At 44.4% G+C, this 20,986-nt stretch overlaps 1 protein-coding gene and 1 long non-coding RNA gene across 5 annotated transcripts in view; both read left to right on the forward strand.

Moving 5' to 3' along the window:
- The window catches only part of SHISA9 (shisa family member 9), a 288,046-nt gene that overhangs the window by 139,903 nt on the left and 127,157 nt on the right, over positions 1–20,986 (forward strand). The window lies entirely within an intron of this gene.
- LOC140638462 (uncharacterized) overlaps positions 1–20,986 on the forward strand; it is a 66,408-nt gene that overhangs the window by 34,994 nt on the left and 10,428 nt on the right. The window contains exon 5 of one of the 3 annotated variants that reach the window (XR_012035485.1): positions 1,390–1,882. The exons of the other annotated variants lie outside the window; for them this stretch is intronic. This is a non-coding gene — a long non-coding RNA (uncharacterized lncRNA). The remainder of the gene's footprint in view (positions 1–1,389; positions 1,883–20,986) is intronic. 3 annotated transcript variants of the gene reach the window in all.

Genomic DNA, 20,986 nt, shown 5'->3' on the forward strand with positions numbered 1-20,986 from the left:
GCACTTGGCAAGGGAAGAAAGTGAACATGGTTTATGGTGGAGACACGCATACCACTTTAGGACCCTATATCTGCCCTGTGCCTTAACTGCACAGAGCATTAGGGCCTGGATGGGAGGTTAGCAAAGCCCGTAGTTGGGCATGAGGCTTGACTCCCTAAGCCACATGGGAGGCGGGCAGGACCACTGAGAAAGCAGAGCAAGAGTGTCGAAATTTCCTGGTCATCTGCCTAGATGGTGTAATGATGTCAACATGCCTCCTAATTACATACTTGAGAAGTTTCCATCATTCACTGTGTTCTCATCTCCAGCACCTGGTGTTGGCCCTTCTGGAGACTGAGGGCCTGGATGGCAGAGACACTTGTCTGGCCATTCAGATTCTAAAGCCAACAGATCTTGAGCACATCCTCAGGGCCTGAACCTTTAGAAAGGCCTTTTGAATCCGATGTGCTCTGCTGTGCCCACTGCTTGCAAGAGACAGGAAGATGGGCTGAAGGGCTCTAACCATAAAAAAACTCTAGGCTGGGCTGGAAGGAGCATCAGCTAAGGGTGTGAACTCCCCCACAGGATCCTTCTGGTGCTGAACATGCAGCCATGGATGAGCAGAATAGCCCATTCAGTAAAAAAAAAAAAAAAAAAAAAAAAAAAAATATATATATATATATATATATATATATATATGGTTTTGTCTGTGCAAGGCACTTTGTATGCATTATCTTTTGACCCTCATAAAAGCTCAGTGCTGAAGATATTATCGATTCCTACCTTATAGAAGAAAGACAAAATAAGGTATGAGGAAAAATCACACTACCAAAGGTCACACAGTTCGTAAGGCACAATCAGGATTTGCTTAACATAGCATTTCTCAACCTCAGTGCTATTGACATTTTGGGCCAGACCATTCAGTGTTGGGGGGAGGCTGCTGCCCTGTGCGTTGTTTGGCAACATCCTTGGCTTCTACCCATTAGATACCAGTAGTGCCCTGCCCCCCAGGTGTGACAACCAAAAATGTCTCCAGACATTGCCACTATCCCCTGGGAGTTAAAATCATCCCCACCAAGAACCGCTGGTCTAGCTTTAGATCTTTGTGTTCTTTCTAAGATGCTACTTTGGCCCCGCAAACACTCCAAATCCAGGCACCTCTCTGTGAGGCATTAGGGTATAAATTACATATCATACAATTCATTAACCTCATTACCTTCTAGTTGACTCCCCCCGCCCCCCCCCAGCACACACACATACTCACCCCTCTGCTGTTTCAGAGGTATGGAACAACAGAGAGGTTTGTCCAGTTTCAAGGTCAACAGCTTATAAATAATTGAGTCGAGGCTGAAGTCCAGTTTGCAGGCCCTCATCCAGTCCTTTCTCCACATCTCCCTTCTCTTCCCACAGCCTCCCTGCAGCTCCAAGACCCACCTGTTGCTCCCACAGAAGGCTGGATGGGCGTCTTGAAGATTCATCATGTAGCATCAGCAACAGCATGTTGGAATAATTGGTTTCCTTACTTTCTCTCTCTTCTTTCCCAAGAAGTATCAACTCCACAGAGTCATAGCTGTCTCTAGTGTGTTTGGTACTACACTCCTAATCATATACACCCATCATGCCACCAGCACATAGTAGGTCCTCAGCAAATATTTGTGGAATTAATGATGAAACCACTGTTAGGGTCTTTTCTATGAATGAAAAATCAGAGGAGCATGCATTAGTTCTTGGTGTCAGTGACAGTTTGCCTTGGCCACAACTGGTTTTGAAGCAATAAGGAGAAACCCACTCAAGCTAGATAAAGCAAAACAGGATCCTTTATTGGAAAGCCCCAGGGATATCTCACAGACTCCAGGGCCAGGAGGACAGCCCAGCTTCGCCAGGCACCAGGGCCAGGGAGAAGGTGAGTGGTCTGTCCTCTCTCTGCGGAAACAGCTTCAGATCTTAGACTTCTGTCTCTCTCTTTCTCCTCTCTTTCTGCTTCCTCTCATTTTCTCAATTTCCCCCTCCTGTGTAGACCAGCTTTGTCTACCTTATCCACATGGCAAAAGATGACCATCTCAAAATCGAATTCTGGACCCCCCACATTTACTTGACCCCTTAGTTCAACTGCAAGCCCGGACCAAGGAAGGTCTCTTGCTGCCAATTTCAAATTTTCTCCAGGGAGAATCTGATTGGCCCAGCTTGGATCAGGTGATCATCTTTGGTGCAATCAGGAATGGCTGGGAAGCAAGTGGGACTTGCTTAGTATAAAAATGACCCCCCGAGGCCCATTTTCATGTGTACAGGGCAGTTCTGAGACCTGCAGGGGTTGAGAAAACCCTCCCAATGCCTCTACTAACACTTCCTCTGCCCAAAGGAAAAATGGTAGCCCTCCCTAGCTTGGCGAAAGGTAGGTGCTCAATACAAATCTTTTGAAGGTGGGAGTGGCTGGGAGAAATGGGTGAGGCATGCCAGCCTCAGGTGGACACCAAACAAAAAGACTTGGAAGGAGACCCTAAAGGGAAGGTGTGCTTTGATATCACAGCTCTCTCGTCCCCACTGTTACCACTTCTAATTACAGCCAGTCTTAGTTAATTTGGGTTAATTGGGAGGCGGAAGTCCAGTTTACATTAAAGAAAAGCCAGATACATATATATCCCTCTGTTTTGATTACTTGTAAGGACACACAAGAAATTCCATCACAATCATAAAAATGTGGCAAAAACAAGTGAAAAGAAGCCAAGGAGGATGAATAGAAACCTAAGCAATAAAAATCCCCCGGAACTGGCTTTATTCAATAAAACTATAATAGTTGTAATGAACACATAAATGGTTGAAATGAAAACAGGTGCTTGTTTGATTCTCTCAAATAGTAACAATGATGAGAAAGTAAGATAGGAAATGTGTGTGTAGCATTTACTGTGTGTCAGACACTGTTCTAAGTGTTTGACAGATTATACATCAAGTCATCTAGTCTTGTAGCAAGTCAGTGATGGAAATTCTAAAGGATGTGAGGCCCAATACCAGACGCTGGAGCTGGGGACTGCTCAAATTTGAAAATACTTTTGAAATTAATTAAGGGGTCAAAGGGAAGGGCATGTCTGACCTTCTCTACAGGAGGCATAAACAGAGTGGTTAAGAGCTGGGAGAGTGCAGGAGCCAGATGGCTTGTGTGACATTGTACAAGTTACTTAACCTCTCTGAGCCTCAGCTTCATCCTCTATAAAATGGAGATAATAAAACCTACATCTGATGATCGGGGTGAGGATTCAATGTGACACAGAACCTCTGTAAATGCCTAGTGCAGTGCCTGGCATGTCGAAGACACTGAATAAATGCCATGATGTGGTTGTTGAGGGTATAGGGTCTGGATCCCAGCTGTGTGCCTTACAATGCTTTGCACACTAGGAATTACTTCTCGATAAGCTTCCGTTTTCTCATCTGGAAAACTTGGTTGCTGATAGATCCTGCCTCGTGGGGTCTGGTGAGGAAGAGTTCCAGGAATTCAGGTACTCAGCACCGTGTCTCATTGTAAGCTTTGCTGCATATTGTCGTTATGATGATGATCGGCATTCTGGGGTGATGAACTAAAGGAGCACAGAGAAAAAGATAGGCCTTGAAGAATGACAATGTGAAAACTATTCTACTGTTAAGTGATTTGCACTGTGCAATTAGCAAAATATACTTTTTTTTTTTTTTGCAAAAGTGCTGTAACGATTGTGTTTGTGTCAATCATGACACCCCGTAAGCAGTACCCTGGCCCACCAAAATCCATTTTCTCCTGACCATGTTGGGTCAGTTGGACAACATTCCCCTTGACTTGCCTAATTTTAATGAGACATTAGATCAACATCACAAAAGTAATTTCAGGTTACTGTGGTTCCTTGACAAAGATCGTGTTATCATGACACAATTTGGTTTACATCTGGAGAAATCTGTGCCATTGATTTCTAGGCCCAAACTCTTCTGTACTGCCAGCAGCACAAGTGTGAAAATGTTTGCTTTCTTTTTTTTAATATATCATTAAGGTTTTAAAAAATCTGAGAAACACCTTCTTGGAATGTTAACACTACCCATTACTGTTTGTCGATGCAAGCAGTGGAACTCAGCCTTGGCTGGCTGAAGTGAAATGAGAATACATCGGATGGGTGAGGAAAGGGAAGGCTAAGGAGCCAGGAGCCAGGGCAACTCCAGGTTTGTGGAAGGTAGGACAACTGGACAGTCTTGACCACCATGTGGTCAGCTCTGCCTTTATCTCAACCTCGTCTCCTTCCAGTTGAGAGATGAAGTTCCAGGAAGAACCCAATTGGTCTAGCTTGGATCTTATGTCTGCCCCTTGGCAGGACAGAGATAGGGAAGACGTGACAACTTACAGTCTCACTAAGCCCGTGGACATTGAGGAAATTTCCGAAGAGAGCAGGTGGGACAAGGTCAGGGACATGGTGTATTCAGATGCAGGGAGCCTCCTTTTCTCTAGTTGTCATGTACCAGAATCCCGGTTAGTGCTCTGCAGTGACTGATTCATGTCCAGCTTTGGCCATGTAGTGGAAACATAAAATGGATGTTCTGTGAAAGAAGGGAGTTGCAACGTGATGAAGGACTGGAGTTTTCTAAACCATTCCTAGTCTCCTTAGATTTAGTTCAGGAAGCTTTTGGTATATCCAAGAATGGACAGGGAATGTGAGCCCCAGAGGTCGAGCCTGCTAGCAGTCTGGGCTTTGCAAGTCATGGAGAGGGAGTGCCTTGTCTAGATTTAGATCCAAAACTGTGGGAAAGGATCATTTAGCACTGGGGAGAGGGAGAGATGGGTAAGGCAACTTTAGAGCACTCTTTATCATAAACGTAACAGGGTCAGATGAGGCTGACAACCCAGTCCTCATGGCCACTGTGAATAGTCTAAGGAGAGCTGGACTGAAATTGCAATATGAATTATTTAGGCTGCAAGGAGAGTTAGACATTGTGGCAGGCCTTAAAGAGTTGGTTTGGATCCAAGGTGGTCAGTTAGTGCCCCTTCTCCCAGCCCCCTGCTCCTAATTCGTACCTCTATGATGTATATCACCAGATAATCACAGCATTTCTTCCCAGCAGGATCTGATTTCAGAATTTTTCTCAACTCAGCATATGAGATGGCTTCAACCTCTCAATAGGATCAATTAGCAAATGGTGGGGTGGGGGTGGGGGGCAGGAACAGTTTCCTGCCCATAAACTACGTTCAGAATCAAAATTATGAGTTGGAACAGGGACTGCACTAAGTATCTTTTCAACGTTTTGCCACACTTAGGAATCACTGACGGCTCATTAGGTAATTGTCAAGGCAACAACAGTGAGAACAATGGAAAATCCTGGTGGGGAGATAAAAAAGGAAAGGGGATTCTGGAGGGGTGAATTCAGTGAAACACAAGTGAGGTATTAAACAGAAGTGTTTAACTCCCTTGAGAACATGCAGAATGGAGACCTCTCAGATTTGAAGACTTTTTCCATTGTATGCAAAAAACCCAAAACAACACCCCCACACACACACACACACATCACTGTGGTTTAAAAATTAATGCAACCTAGTGACTAAATTTAGTGACTAAAGCAACAGGAAAATCAAGAGATGATCTCAGTTCAGGTGGGGCTTGATCTAACCATTTAAAGACCAGATTTCCTCTTACTTTGTCTTTCCATGATAATAGACCCATCCTTGCAGCACCTCTTTGTAGGTCATCAAGAACTCTGGATTCTCTTCTCCTGGTCCCCAAATGGCTACAATAGCTGCAGACTTTCCGTCTTTAGCCCACACCATTCAGAGAAGAGAGAATAACTCCTACTGGAGTCCTGGGTCTTCTCTTTTTCACTGGCCTAAATTAGGCCACATGCTGTTCCCTGAATGAAGGATGGTATGAAGAGCAATCCTTGGAACTGAGGGAAAGATCACTCTGCCAAAACCATGTGGCCAAGATTGGAGGGTAGGTGAATTCCCCAAATGAGAAGCAGGGTAAGATCAAAAGGAGAAAGGAGAATGGACACTTGAGAAGGTGATCAAAACTATTCTCTGCAGTGGTCATTTGTGTATGTGTGGATGGATGGGCAAGGGGCTGAAGTCTGTTTCTTAAAAGACATTCCTTCAATAAAATGGGAATAAAGAAAAGATGGAAATGTTATCTTGTGCAGAGGTTCTCGAGGTGTACATTTTAGAGAAAACTTTCCCTTACTGAGAGAGCCCATCACCTTCTTCACCTCCTCTTGACACAGAAATAGGTTTGGGCCAACATTTGTAGTGGATTGCTCCACCAGTTTTGCCCAGAGCTTTACCTCCCTACCAACCCTGTCAAGCGTGTGTGTACCTGATTCAGAACCGATGTGCCAAATGAACCTGAGTTTTCTCAGCATTGAGAGATTCAGGGGCAAACAGCCTGTTGCAGGGAGGAGGAGGTGGGCACCTGTTGGCTGGCAAAGGAGTAACCTGAGAAGTAGATGCCATTTCTCCTTCTCTATCTCTCCTTGCCTCCACTGGGCCTCATGCTGCTACTCCAATGGTCTGGTGAGGGAACAGGGACATGCTAAGATTTGGATAAATTTTAGCCTTGGATAAGTCGTTCAGTCTCTCTTTTGGCCTCATGCTTTGATATGATGGTCTTACAAGTGGGTTATTCTGAGGATTACTGTAGGCATTACATGAGATGATGTATGCAAGGTCAGAGTACTTCTGTTTGTGTCTTAGGTGGCTTCCCTAGAAGCAGAGTCTGGGATGGGGATTCTTGCCCAGGTGATTTATTGAGGGATACTTTCTGGAGAAGGGTGGCAAGAAAAGCAAATAGTTCAGGGGAAGGAGCTCAGCGAGAGTGTAGTGGTCTCAGCTGGTCTTCAGCCTGCCTGCATGGGAAGCTCTGCAGCATCACTTGTATCTCAGAGCTGGTCCCCCTTTAAAGCAAAGGGTCTGGTCTTCTCTGCTCATGTGTTACTCAGTCGTTGAATGTGGGTAGCCCCAAGGGGCATGTAACCTCTCTGATCAGGCAACTCCTGTTCAGTTGGAGCCAGTTTTCCATAGAAGAGGGTGGCTGGGAATCATTAGCAATCACTGTTCACAGCATCTGGGAGTGGGGCCCCTCTTGGTGAAGGGAATCTGGGCGGGGCACCAATGGCACCCATCACACCAAGCTGGATACAATCTGGTGGCAAATCAGGAGGGACTTAGCGCTTGTAATTAACTCTGGTTTAGATACAGGAACCCAAGTAGGGAGCTCAACACCTTACTCAAGCTCACATTGGTGGTAAGTATTAGAGGAGGAGCAAAGCTACAAAATTCTTCTGGCCTTTTGCAATAAGGTTATTCATGCTATCAGCTTTCTCAAAAAAAAGCAGAACAGTTTCTTGTGGATTATCTGGGCCAGCCCCTTGGTTTTAAAAACAAGGAAACCGAGGCCCAGAAAAGACCAGGTGACCCAAATTCACAGAGTAGGGCAGACCCAAGACCAAACCTGCATAAACATATCCATCAAACAAACCCAGCAAGACTCATTCTGCTGCTTCTTTTTGAAAACAGACAACTAAGGAAGCGGCTGTTGCTTTGTGGAAATAAGTTCCCATGAACTCAATGACCCCCTGCTGCTTAGAAGGAAATTTTGATCATGTGGTGAATAAGCCTCCCAGACAACAGTGTTCTTGCTTCAGAAGGGGCTTGTGGGAAAATGCAGGGAGCTCAGGTGCATGTTAGCAAGGGTGATAGGGAGGGCTGGTGCCAGGGTGCTCATATTTATGTAGCAAATTTTTATTGTGCTAGACAGTGGGAAGTCAGCAGAGCACAATCCAGATGGGTTCCTCTTTCCGGAGGTCACAGTCCAGTGGGAAAGACAAAGATTAAACTACTCTTTATGCGATTAAAATAACAATTGTGGTAAGTGCTATGAAGATGTTCAGGGTATTGCATGAACACATAACCAAATGACCTGACCTAGTTTGGGGCCTTGAAGCTTTCTCTGTGGGAGTCATGTTCTAATTGAGATCTAAAGAATGGAGAGAAATTAACTAGGGGTGGGGGTTGAGGGAGAGGATGGAAGGATATTATAGGCAGAGGGAACAGCTTATGCATGATCCCCAAAGTGGGATGGTCTGTCTGAGACCTGTTTGTTTGGGGAAGGCCAGGGTGGCTGAACGTAAAGTGAGAATGAGTTTGATGAAATATGAGGATAGAGATTTGGCCTTTTAATTGAGGGAAAGACATTAAATGAAGGTAAGCAGGAGTGGGTATGAGGGATGAGGGGGTGTTCATGTGTGTGTATAGGATAACAGATAAGATGTGTGTTTTAGAAATACCATTCTGTTAGTTATGGTATGGGGGGAGGAATATACTTAGCAATATGGCAGATTCAACTGGCATAGCTCTCTCCATACTTCAAAACATACAAGATTATTGGATGTATATTATATATATTTAGGGATAATTTATACATATATATATATTTCTCTTTTTGGTACATTCATCTATTGAGTCTCTGCTGCATGCTTATTTTTTTGCCAGACACTTCCTAATTAAACTCAATATTAGATTTGTCTTTTCTACATGTCTCTTCAAAGGATAGTTGGGTATGTATTCTATAGCTCTACGTTTACTGTTGCCTTTTTTAAGAAATGATTTTATTTATTTATTCATGAGAGACACAGAGAGAGAGAGGCAGAAACATAGGCAAAGGGAGAAGAGCCTGACTTGGGACTCGATCCCGGGACTCTGGGATCACACCCTGAGCTGAAGGCAAATGCTCAACCACTGAGCCACCCAGGCATCTCTCCTGTTGCCTTTTGATCATTTGTTTAGCTAGACATGAGCACTCACAGAACAGATACCATTTCTTTAGTTTAACTGAACTACAGTTAACATATAGTGTTATGTTAGTTTCAGGTATACAATGGAATTATTTTTTTAAAGATTTTATTTATTCATTTGAGAGAGAGAGTGTGTGTGCACGTGTGTGAGAGACACCACATGAGCAGGAAGGGCAGAGAGGGAGAAGCAGCCTCCCCATGAGCAGAGAGTCTGATATGGGGAAGGATCCCAGGACCCTGAGATCATGACCTGAGCATAAGGCAGACAACTAACTGAGTGAGCCATCCAGGCACCCTGGAATGACTCCATTCTACACGTTACACGATATGTTACTGGGCTCATCACAATAAGTGTACTCTTAATCCCTTTTATTTTACTAATGTGCCCTTCCTGCCCTCTGACAATATATTATTAATCAATTTACATGTTTTTAACTGGTACCCCCCACATAAGGCTACAATTCTTCCTCCTTTAGTAAAGGGCTAGAGAAACTCTGTCCACATGTCCAAGGAAGGTTATTGCCTGCTCAGGGTTCAAGGTTGGGAAAAGATCTCTAGTGAGAAAGCAAAAGGCTGAATCCATGTCATGTGTGTATGTACCCACCTGGGGTAGAAATTCAAATATGGGGAATTAAAGTATAAACTAATATAGGGCCAAGGAAACACCTGAGAGAGCAAAATCTCTTTGTAGGATAACCTCTGCATTCCTTGGCCCACAGGACTTTTGGAGAATAAAGAACCTCTGTTGAAGATGAGTTCACAATTTAAAAATTGTGATTTTTTTTAGCATCTTATATAAAGGATAGTTAACAGGCATAATAAGTAGAAGTAGCATCTCAAGAACTTGAGACCATAGAATGATCTGGAAAAGACTATAAAATAAGTTTTTGGAAAATGGCCAAAGAGATAAAAGAAAGATGAAAGACACTAATGAAAGCACAAAGATATTATTAAAAGGAGATAGGAAGATTTAAAATTTTTAGAATTATTTTTAATTAATTAATTATTTTTAGAGAGAGCATGAGAGCTTGGTGGGGAGGGATAGAGAGAGAGGGAGAGGGAGAGAGAGAATCTTAAGCAGGCTCCACGTTGGTTTACCACCCTGAGATCATGACTTGAGCTGAAATCCATAGTTAGATGCTTAACCAACTGTGCCCCTAGGAAGTTTTTTTTTTTTTTTTAAGTCAACTAAAATGTACAGAAATCAGGAATCCCTGGGGAACCTGAGTGGCTCAATCAGTTGAGCCTCTGCCTTCAGCTCAGGTCATGATTTTAGGATCCTGGGATTGAGCCCCACATCAGGCTCCCTTTTCAGTGGGGAGTCCACTTATCCCTTTCCCTCTGCACCTCCACCCTACTCATGATCTCTCTCTCACTCTTTGTGTCTCTCTCAAATAAAGAAGGAAGGAAGGAAGAAAGGAAGGAAAGAAGGAAGGAAGGGAAAAGAAAGAAAGAAAAAAAAGTCAAGAATTTCCTTATTGAAATTAAAAATTTGCTTTCAGAGTTCAATAGCAGATTAGACATAGCTTCAGAGAAAGGCAGTGAATTGAAAGATAGACTGGAGGAAATTACCTACAGAGCAGAAAAATGGTATTGATAGATTGGAAGAAGTCAAGAGTAGATTCAGAGGGTCTTCAGTAACATAGGTAAGGGATACTTGTTGTGTCCTGGGATAAAGTGGTGCCAGTGAAAATGGGAATAAAATGGAGTTTAGCACATTTTGTATTTCAGGGTTGAGAAAAAGAATGTGCCTAGGCAGAGAGTAGGGTGCTTGTCCTCTGAGGGGAAGATAGTGACCAATGCATGGAAGTTGAAAAGAGGCTGATTTTCATTCTAAGAACCAGGTTTGAAGAGATTATGAATACTTAGGAATACTACAGATGGGAATACGAATCTAGTTCTTTTTGACACCAAAGCCATTGTAGAAATTCTGAGTTGTAAGGAGATGCCACTTTCAGGTTTCCTGCATCTGGCAGGCAATAGCAGAATTGGAGGGGATGGGGAATGTGGAGGGCTGGAGCCCTCTTTTTCTGGGTCTTGGCCCAAAACTTGACTTCAGCCTCAAGTGAAAAGGTAACTTAGACAGAAGGAACTTCTGATATTGATCCTGCTTCTGTCCATAACAAAGGGGTTAAGAAAAGGCTAACTCTGTCACTAGCTGTGTGATATTCGTTCAATTGCTTTCTGTCTCTGGGCCTCTGTTCATCTGTAAAGTGGGAATGATAAGACTCATCTTGCAGGGCTTTAGACAAGATCAACTGAGTAATGCATAAATTGACAGGTTGGCTGTAGAATTTATACATCTCAAGTTGAATTCATAAGTGTTCAGGATGGTTTTATCTAGCTAAATTTGGGGGACCAGATGAAATGAGGACCCCTACTCTTCTGCCATCTTGCCTTCTCCTCCGGTTGTAGCATTTATAATGTTAAATGTTGCAGAAAGGTGGTTCCTCATGACTATTTCTGGATACAATTCAAAACTTGGGATTGGAAGGGTCCACATGTGAGGGGATCACTGAGCATTACCCATCATGGATCCCAGCTGCAGATTGAAAAGAGTGACTTAACTATTACAGTTCAAAGTATGGCATGTGCATGTGTGGGTTGGTGGGGAGCTTACAGATTATGAATCTGAGAAAGCCCAGGAAAGCCAGTCCACTGGGGAACATCGTGTTTCCCTTTGGGTAGTCCTTCCTCCAGTTCAACCCTGAATTTTTTTTCCCAGGTAGCTCAAGTGTGTGTTGCGAATTTCCTGGGGAGTTCCACTATTTTTCTTCCTTGGCCTGGCCCTGCCCCCTGCAGCCTTCAGAAACCTCTGCATCTCCACTGTGACAGGCCTCTCCTTACACACCACACAGGACTGCCAGAGATATATATAGTTGGGAGGGCAAACCAGTTCAGATGCAATTGTCACTGACTCAGATGCTTGCTCCTCTGGCAGAAGAGGAAAGCACAGAGGATTTAATGGGTGTGGCTCACCCTCCTCCCTCTGTCTGCTTCCTTTCTCCTTTGCCTCTCCCATGGGTCTGCTCAGCTCCAGGCCACACCCCAAAAAAGGAATGCCCCAGGAGCAGGCCCATTCACAAACCTCTCCTCCAGAAGGCTTATCAGGTCCTGCCCCTTGGTACTTTTCCATTCTCTCTTTGTCCTTTGCCAGGACGTTGGCGGAAGGGATTCTGGGAAAGAAAAAATTGTCATTGTCACAAGAAAGGAGAAAAGGTAAAATGTGACAAATTCCCCAAACATGCTCCTCTGACTGGGGATGAGGGTAGAAGATGCATTCCCCCCGCCCCCAGAAGTGCATGAAACAGTTGACAAAACATGCAACTAAACTTTAAACTTCCCATCCTTGGAAGATGACTTTAAAATAGGCCATTAGACAAAAAGTAAGCTAAGAGCCAATTTTGTGCTAAATATACTCATTCTTTTAAAATCTGCTATTTTTGAGTTAAATGTTGCAGAAATTACTGAATTTGCATTTAATTATTTTAATAGATCTTGTTTACAGATGACTAGGCAAAAATGAAAAAAAAATAAATATATTCCCCAAACTAATTCACTTTGACTGCTATGGTTGTAACTGTGCCTAAAATAGAAAAACACTCAGAATATTTCTCAAAGTCGGAGCGAAAGACAACTTTAATTCCATTTTGTCTTTGTGTCAACACTACACATGCTGCTTCCTCTATTAAGTGAAATTCGTACTTTTGAAATTGAGGATGAAATATATTTTCTCTGGTGAAGGACTTTTCTGGATCTGTCTCTTAATGGGCTTGCAGACTGTGTTTGGAGAGTCATGGGGAATAACATTTTATATAATCAATAAGACCCTGTCTTTGTGGTCAGGGTCAGCCTGGATTGAATTGAAGTTTGGCTGCATACTAGCTGTGTGTCCTTGGGAGAGTCACTTAACCTTTCTGAGTCCTGGTTTCTTCTTCTAAAAAAGAGATATTAATTTAACTGCATAAGAGTGTCAGGAAAATTAATGGTAATATATGTGTAAAGCAGCTAGCACAGTGCCTGGCACATAATAGACAGTCAGTAAACACATTTTCCTTCCTTTTCCTCCTTTCTGTCTTTCTCCAGATGTGATCAGTTTTCCTCCTCTGTTTTGATAGAGCCAACTTGCTGGGTTCAGTGATTTGTCAGATACTTCCTGGACCTCAGAGATAACTGTGAGAGAAGAGCAGAATTCTCTGAGCAATCATTGTGACCATACTTGCAGGCACACCTGTATTTGGAACATGTTTCTTTTCCTTAGGAGACTGGCAGGCATCTACTTGAAAAGTTTTTCTTTTTTCTTTATTATTATTTTTTTTTTTTCTTTTTAAGGATTTATTTATTTATTTTAGAGAGAACATGTGAGCATTTGGGGCAGAGGGAGAGAGCAAGAGGACCTTAGGCAGAGTCCTTGCTGAATGCGAAGCCCGACATAGGGCTCCATCTCACGATCCTAAGATCATGACCTGAGCCAAAAACCAAGAGTCAGATGCTTAACTGACTGAGCCACCCAGGCGCCCTAAGAGAAACTTTTTTTCTAACACCCAGGTAAATAGATTTGGAGCCTCAGTACTCCTCTTTCCATCTCCCAGCTCCTCGGAACACAGCAGAATGTGCACACCCCAAAGGAGCTCAACAAATGTTTATTTACTCATTAGGTAGCACATACCAGCTAGTTGCTGGTCTAGTCTACCAGAGAGTCGTCCCTGACCTTCATTTGGCAACTCATTTAACCTGTTGGAGGCCTATGATGAGCCTCGTGTTGTGTGCACATTTCCTGATACACACCATGTGGGCAATGATTGAAAACAGAAAGCTCCTAATAACTATGTGGATCTCTCTACACTTCAGCTTCTTTTCCTGTAAAACAAAAGGAATTGCATCAGAGGATTTCAAAGGTCTTTTCAGGCTCTAAAATCATAGGATGGGGCTTCCCAGCTTTATTCTCTCAGTTTCCAGAGGTTGGCCTTCAGAAAACGGAAGTTTTTATGACCATCCTGCCCCAGGGATAGGACTTACAGCCTCTTTATTATTTTTTAAAGATTTTATTTATTTATTCATGAGACACACACAGAGGCAGAGACATAGGTAGAGAGAGAAGCAGGCTCCATGCAGGGAGCCCGATATGGGACTTGATCCTGGGACTCCAGGATCATGCCGCCTGGGCCAAAGGCAGACACTCAACTGCTGAGCCACCCAGGTGTCCCTTGAAAGGTTTTTCATTCCAATCTTTGCTTTGGGGACAACCAGGCCCATTAGCCCACAACATACAACTTGTCTCTGTGCTTTCAAGCTAAGCTAAGGATGCCAGGAAGTGGTCAGCTTTGCTGCATTTGGTTGACTCCCTACCTTCTGTAGAGAGTTAATTTAATGGGGGAAGGAGCAATGGGTAGAAGAGGCAAATGTATAGCTTCTCAGATGTGACTGTGGCTACCTCATTGGGCCATAGAAGGGAAACCAAAAAAGGAAAGTGCTGGGGGACTGCCAGATTCCTCCTTAGGACTGTTCTAGCTCACATGGACTTTTGGCACAATATTTGCCATGTGTTAAGGAAAAAGATTGTGTTCCAGACAGTCTTTATTTTGCGGAGCCCTAGCCTTGGATTTCCAAGTATGATAGAGTATAACATTCTTTCAACAAACACCGAACAATTAGCTCCATACAGGCAGGAGCTGGTGATGGTCTTTTCTTGCCACGGCATTCCCAGCATGCCACATACTATCTGGCGCATAGTGAATTCTCAATAAATTGTGAGTGAGTGTATACCGTGAGACAATAAACACGACTGCAGTGGTTCTCAGACTTGACTATGCATCTGAATCCCATGGAAGGCTCATGAAAACACAGATTGCTGAGCACAGCTATGGTTTCCCATTCATAAGGTCCTGGGTGAGGCCAGAGAATTTACATTGAGAGCCACTGTTCGGGTGGTCATGAGTAAAAGCTCTGGAGTCAGGGACGCCTGAGCTTGAATCCCTATTTCCAGAGATATTAGCTGGGTAACTCTGAGCAAGTTACTTAACTGCTCTGAGCCTCAGATTCCATATTTATATAATGAGAATAATATCAGCTGTGTCACAGGGTGGTTGAGAGAATTAAATGAAAGGGTGTACTGAAAGTGCTAAGCATAGGTCCAGTTCATGGTAGATGTTCAATAAATGGAAGCTAGTTTGAGTATATACTGAGCATCTACTGTGTACTCTGACATATGCAGTGAGAAATGTAGAGACAAATAAGGTATGGTCCCAGCTTTCAAGAAACTTATAGATTAGTGGGGGAGGCATATGGAAGAAGCAGTAATTATCTACTGTGACCACAGGTGACAGATGCAGGCTTCTGTGGGAACACAGAGGGAGGCACCCAACCTGACTGCGGTTGGGGGGCTCAGAGGAGGATCCCTGGACAAGGCTGATGCCCAAGCTGAATCCTAAGAAATGTTGAGAAGATGGGGAAGGTTGTTCCAGACAGATAAAATGTTTGGATAGACTTGGAATCTCCCATTTGGTATCCCCTGTAGGTACCCTGAAGGCTGTTCATGGTGCTTGAGTCTTACCATAATTTGGGGGGATCAAGGCAAATGTTACCTCGGAAGCTTAACTCCCTGAGCCCTTATCAGGCATAGACCCCCATTTCCCTGGCTCACTTCTGCCTTCTTTGACCCTTTAATCTTTCATGAAGACCCCAAGCTTGTTCTTACCTTAAGCTTTTGCACCTGCTCTTCCTTCTACCTAGAACTCTCTTCCCTCAGACCTTCTCACAGAGGACTCTCTCCCTTCATGTCACCTGCACCAAGAGTCCATTCCTGACACCTGTTTTAAAGTAGGTCCTCTGGGGATCCCTGGGTGGCGCAGCGGTTTAGCGCCTGCCTTTGGCCCAGGGCGCGATCCTGGAGACCCGGGATCGAATCCCACGTCGGGCTCCCCGTGCATGGAGCCTGCTTCTCCCTCTGCCTGTGTCTCTGCCTCTCTCTCTCTCTCTCTCTGTGACTATCATAAATAAATGAAAAAAAATTAAAGTAGCTCCTCTGTTCTCTTCCCTATATTCTTATCCTGCTTTATTTTTATTCAAGGTATGTATCACTCCTTGAACTTATAGGTTTGTCTACTCATTTACTATCTTTCTTCCCCACTAGATGGTCAGCTCCATTAAGGCAGAGAGTGTGTCTTGTACTGTAAGTGCTTAGGACATAGAAAGCACTTAAGTATTTGGCGAATGAACATGTAAGTAATTGAGACAATGGATAAGTGAGGGAATCCCTGTGTAGAGCCCTATGGTAGCCCTTGGCAACTATCTGCTTCTGTTCTTTTGAGTTATATTGGAAGAAATTGAAGCCCAGAGCTCTTACCTCATCTAGCTCAAACGGAAAACAGGTACTTCATGGGATCGGCCATGAGATAGTGGACAGTCTTGCATTGTAGTGACATTGTCTGGTCATCGAGTCTTCTGGGGCTTTGACTTTGGTATTTCCTATACAGAATACAGCTTAATAGCACTGGGTGACTAGAGATGGGGTGGAAAGGAGTTTTTGAAGTGGGTGCAGTAAAATATCAAGGTAGACAAGCACCCTACTTCACCTGGTTGCCCCTGCCTAATGGTGGAAACCTTGTGATTCTCATGGTCAGAGCTTCTTTGCTTTGGCAGTGATAGTAGTACTAGTTCTGGCCTGAGACCTTGTAGTGCTAACAATCAGAGTCATTAACTGAATGCTTATTATGTGTGAGCCACTATGTTTAGTGCTCTACATGCAGATTCTTCTCAATAACCTTCAGATTAGGTACTATTGTTACCCCATTTCACAGAAGAAACTGAGGCCCAGAGAGAGGAAGTCCCCAGTGCAATGACACCTGAACATATGCTCCTAATGTTGTTGCTGAAGAGTCACAGAAACCTAGGCTAAGATCCTGACTGTGACTCTTAGGAGCTGTGTGATCTTGGGCAAATGACAACCTCTCTGAGCTTTGGTTTCTTCATCTGTAGAAATGGAGTAAAAACTACACTTGCTGTCACATTGTTGCAAGATGTAGATATAATGTATAGAAAGTACTGAAGAAATCCCTGCTGCATAATTGGCATCCATAAATGCCAGCTCTTATAATTAATGACTGCTGTTCTATACCTTAACTAATTCAGGATTAGCTGTTCTGCGTGGCCGTAGACCCATTACAGCTCCATTAAGCCAAGGAGCCCCTGGTTCCCTCTCACTTGCTGGCCATGTGCTCTTTCCTTTGCCTTCTGAATTTCTGAGTCCTGTTCTCTGCAAATGACAGGGGGCCTCTTCTCTTTGCGGAGCACAGAGCCACTTGCACTGCATGGCAAGAATGGAAGGAGGTTCGGAGAAAGTGACATGAGGAGTTAAATCAAACGACTTGAGTTTGGTTTCTGGAGGATGCACAGGGCTGAACGTCCAGATTTTCTTCAAGGACCAGCTGTGGATTCTGGTTCACCTGGTGCATGTAGCAGTTGCTGCTTCAAGGATGGAGCACAGTGCTGAGAGGATGGCATTGTAGACAGAGGCTGGGTGGTTCTGGAGGCAGACAGATCCCCGCCTCTGATAGGCCTGGCTCTGCCCCTCCAGACTCTGTGACCTTGGACAGCTCCCTTTGCCTCCCGGAATGCTGGTTTCTTCATCTGCGAGATTGGTGTGGTGGTGAAGAGTAAAGGAACAAACAGTTCAAAGAAAGTGTTGTATCCATGTGAGGGACTGACATTAAAGCTCTGAATCTATTCAGCAATCTTTATTGAGTACTTAATGTCTGGCAGGCACTGTCCTAGATCCGGGGTTGGCAAACCGACCTGCAGATCAAGAGCTGCCTGTTTTTGTAAATAAAGCATTATTGGAACACATCCACATTTATTTGTTTACGTAGCATCTGTGGCTGATTTGGTGCCATGCTGTCAGTGGTGAGTAATTCTGACAGAGACCCTATGACCCATAAATCTTGAAATATTTACCTTCTGACCCTCAACAGAAAAGTTATAGGTGATGAGACAGCGGGTAAACAAAGCACGCACACACCTCTTCACTAATGTAATGGGACATTCTAGGATGGGGAGATGGGTAACAAACCAAACAGATAAATTTTATAATATATTAGAAAGTGGAGAAAAATAAAACAGAGGTGAGAGACAGGGCATACTGGAGAGGGGATGCATCTGTGATTTTGAATAAGTAGGTTGGCCAGCGCCAGCTTCACTGAGAAGGTGACATTTCAGCCATGACTAGAAGGAGGGAAGGGAATGAGCAGTGAGGTAACGGGCACAATTAGACTTGTGGGACTTTTCCAAGTCCCACTCTGGCTGCTGTGCTGGAGGCTGAGGAAAATCTAGGGGATTGGAGGGCCTGGGGTCTCCACGTGGACCTCTAAGCCTTCCATCCTTGACCTTTTCATGGGAAAAGGCACCTGAAGACAGTGTCAAGAACCTAGACACGGACAGGGGCTGGGTGTGATCCAATGAGAAGCAGGGACTGTAGCAAAGTGAGCACATGGCCCTTTAAGGGATGGCTGCTAGTCAGCTCCTGCCGTTTGTCACTACATGGCAATGTGAGCTCAGTGTCCCCAGAGCTGATTCCTCAAGAGAACTCAGAAATGAAGATTTTAATATCAACTCTTCCAGCCTCTATATGTTTGCTAGTAATTCAGCTTGTCTTTTTAAATACCATGCACAACAAAACATATCTGCAGTACCTTTCCAGCACAAATACAAATATTTCTAGTTTTACCAAAAGTCCACAAAGCTTTGGGCTGTTGGCTTTAAAATTTTTTTTTTTATATTTTCCCAAGTGGGCCGATTGGGACCTGGCATTAGCAAATTGGTGTTTTTAATAATGTGCCCTGGTGAATTGTGAATTGAACCAGAATACAGTTAGTACTGAGTGTGTGTGTGGGGGGGGGGACACTGGGCATGCCATGTTGGGTTAGTATAACATGATGCACCGGGACTTGGGTCTGCAAGGCCCTTTTTGGCCTCTAAAACCCCGAGGGTGTAACTAGCACAGTGATGATGGATGCTTGCCTGGTTCATTCATACTCCAGGCCTGACCCTGTGCTCGGGAGTGTCCAAGAGACAAAGATTGCAGGTTGGCTCTTGCCCTCTTGCAGTTTCCACTCTAGGAGAATAGGTAGCACAAATGTCCTTAAATAAAGGGAAACACAGGCTAGCACTGGATTGCAAACTGGAGTCCTCAGATAGACCTGGTCAACATTCATGTTTTGTTTGGGTTGTCCAAGTGTGTGTGTGTGTGTGTGTGTGTGTGTGTGTGTGTGTACATCTGTTTTAAACTAGGTGCTGGCTTTTGAAAATCAAAAGACTTTACAGAAAATTCCAGATTTGGGCTTCTCTTGAAACCCTCGGAGAATCCGGCCTCACCATGCCAAGTTCTGCACCTTGAGGTGCAGTGTGTGCTCACTCCTGGTTCAGGCCCGGTTTACTGGTTTATGTTTCCTGCCTGTCCCCCTCCTCCCTGCAGACTTTATGATTTGAATCTCTTAAAATTGGGGCGACAGATCTGAGTGAGACCCACTTGTGGCTGTGCCTGTTCCCAGGACGCAGTCTCTCACTGTATCTGCCATGACCAGTGACCGGTTGTGATCCCTCCTATTTATTATGCATCCCCAAGCTTCTAGCACGGGGCTCCTGGCTCAGCTTCCATAGGAGCAGCCTTCTAAAGGAACCACCGACAGGCTGAGTGCTGCCATTTTGGTAGAGGTCAGACCCGCCCTGGGTGTCCTCACCTCTGCCTGGTTCCTCTGGCCTCACCTGGTGGCCCAGATGGTCATTTCTCAGAGTGTGGCCATGGTAGCCATTCCTGCCTACTCTGCAATAGGCACAGGAGAGGGAGAGAGGACAGGTTTTCCCTCCATCCCAAATGAGGCCCCCTTCTTGGGCAAGTTGATCACACACCAATGTCAAGTTGCCGCTGGCCCTTGGGAAACATTTCATCCGTGACGCCGTAATTGATTTACCCCCTTTTGTCCTCCCTCCTGACGCCACCCCCCTTTCCTATTTCTCTGCTGCTATGATGCTTCACTGATTCCCCTTTGACGTTTGGGGAGAATTCACTCTCCATGACTTGTTTTGTCCCTGTTAATCCCCAATCAATACATGGCATCCAGTGCAGTCACTGTTCAGGGGGAAATAATGATTATTCTCCCCTGGGCCAAAAGTCATCTTAATTTACAGAATAAATTGCTAAGTCAAATTTTAGATTTTTTCCTTCTTAAAGAGACAGATCATGGGTTGGCAGAGGGAGACAACAATTCCTCTCTCTATCAATCCCAGTATTTAGTGTGGTCATATAACAATACTCCTTTTAATCTTTAAAAAATGCCTTATTTCTCCTCTGATGGAGGGCCTTTGCTAATTGCCTGAGAGGTGGTTTACTCCTATGGTAACAGGGAAACTGAGGCGAAGAGAGTACATGACTTGTCCAAAGTCATATGACTGATCTAGGTGGCAAAGATAGGATAGGAATGCAAGTGTGGTAGACTCCTAAGCCCACAAGAGACGTGGAGGAAGAGCCCACTGGTACCTCCATTCTCCTGCCTTTCATCTCATCCTTGCCCATCCTCTCGGACAGCCTGTAAACCCCCTTCTCAAAGCTCCTCTTCTGGTCAGAGTATAATGATTTATCTTTCTCTCTCAACTGTGATTAATGGAATTTGGGATACATGTAGGGGGACACAATCATGTGTCTGGGGTGAATTCTTGCCCATTCCAGATCACAGAGTGTCTGTCCTTAATGTTCCACGAGCAGGTGCATGGGAGAAGCAGGGGCTAATGGGAAGGAAGCCAGGGTTGCATCTGCAGAACCAGAAGGGCCTCAGGTGAGAACCAGCTCTGCTCTTGAACACTAGAGCCCAGCCTGTGGGGAAGTTGGAATCACAGGAGCAGGGACTGATCACATTTTTGTGGCTCTTATCACGCACACAAATAGGACTTATACCCATGTAAAGTCTCCCTGTATTATGTCTGAGGGTTGTTGCAGCAGATTCATTGTGTTCTCACCTTTGTGTGCCTGTGTTTTTCTCACAGTGTGTGCCGCTTTTTCTTTTTCCTACTTTGGCCTCATTACTGATGTTTCCTGCTGGAGAAACTCTTGTGGGTACCTCATGCTGCTGGTGTCCTGCATGACCACATCATGGGCTCTGTCTCAGGATGTTCACAAAGGTGCCAACTCTGAATCTTTCAGAGCAGTGAAAGGAAGTCATCTCTCCCCCAC

This window comes from Canis lupus, chromosome 8 (assembly GCF_048164855.1).
Source record: "Canis lupus baileyi chromosome 8, mCanLup2.hap1, whole genome shotgun sequence".
NCBI lineage: Eukaryota > Metazoa > Chordata > Mammalia > Carnivora > Canidae > Canis > Canis lupus.